Source organism: Myotis davidii, unplaced genomic scaffold (genome assembly GCF_000327345.1).
Source record: "Myotis davidii unplaced genomic scaffold, ASM32734v1 scaffold937, whole genome shotgun sequence".
NCBI lineage: Eukaryota > Metazoa > Chordata > Mammalia > Chiroptera > Vespertilionidae > Myotis > Myotis davidii.
Genome location: NW_006288252.1, coordinates 1388320 through 1389161, shown reverse-complemented (window position 1 = coordinate 1389161; position 842 = coordinate 1388320). Strand labels below are relative to the sequence as shown.

At 70.4% G+C, this 842-nt stretch overlaps 2 protein-coding genes across 2 annotated transcripts in view; both read left to right on the top strand.

The window, feature by feature from the left end:
• HTT (huntingtin) overlaps positions 1–717 on the top strand; it is a 105532-nt gene extending 104815 nt beyond the window's left edge. Inside the window, exon 70 of the mRNA XM_015561565.1 lies at positions 700–717. The gene's annotated coding sequence lies outside the window, so the exon portion shown is untranslated. The remainder of the gene's footprint in view (positions 1–699) is intronic.
• The window catches only part of MSANTD1 (Myb/SANT-like DNA-binding domain containing 1), an 11049-nt gene that overhangs the window by 354 nt on the left and 9853 nt on the right, over positions 1–842 (top strand). The window lies entirely within an intron of this gene.

Here is an 842-nt window from a genome sequence, read left to right as displayed (position 1 = left end):
GTCACCCGGTGCCAGGCCCTGAGCCCGGGAGTGACGCTGTGGACCAGCTGCTGCCCCAGAGGCGTTGGGAGCGGCGGCAGTCCCGGTGGTATCCCCAGCCAGGGGCCCTGGGGTGGCAGCATGTCCTGATGGCCACCTGCCGGCCCCCACCAGGCAGCCCCAGCCCCTGCCCTCCCCGAAGCCCCGCGCCCACGTGCTGAGCAGCGAGGTGAGGCATCCGCGGGCCTTGGCCTGGTGGGGAGGGCGCTCTGGCGGCTGAGGCTGGCACCAGGGCCAGAGAAGCTCACATCCTTCGCCTGAGGGGCAGGACTTCCTGGAGGGAGTGGGCTTTCTAGTCACTGCTAACACTCCTGAGTCGGTGCCCAGTGCCAGGGCCCAGAGGAGGGTGGCAGCCGTGAGCCTTCCTGGGGGTGCGACAGGGCCAGGCGGTGGTGTCCCCTTGACCTCAGTGACCCCTGAGGCCCAGAGAGCAGGGCTCCCACCAGGAGCTGACGACAGAGCCAGGCCTGACCCAGGAGCCGGCTCTGAGATCCCACCCTTGCCACCCTGTCCACTGTCATTCAGCTGTGACTGAGGGAGGCGGGCACCCCAGCTGCTGCCCTGTCCTGGGCACCTCCCTGAGCTCAGGCCACCACCAGAGCCCTGCGGTGCCAGGCGGGTGGCTGGGGCGGCGCGGGGCTCCTCGCGGCCAGCAGGGCCTGCCCAGCAGGTGCCCTGGCTCATGGCATGGACCACTGGCTTCTCTCAACACTGCTCCGCCTCTAGGTGGCGCCCTCTCCCTGCTGTCCCCACAGCTCCCCTGCCTGTGGCCCATGGCTGCCCCCGGGCACCCAAGTCCCTGA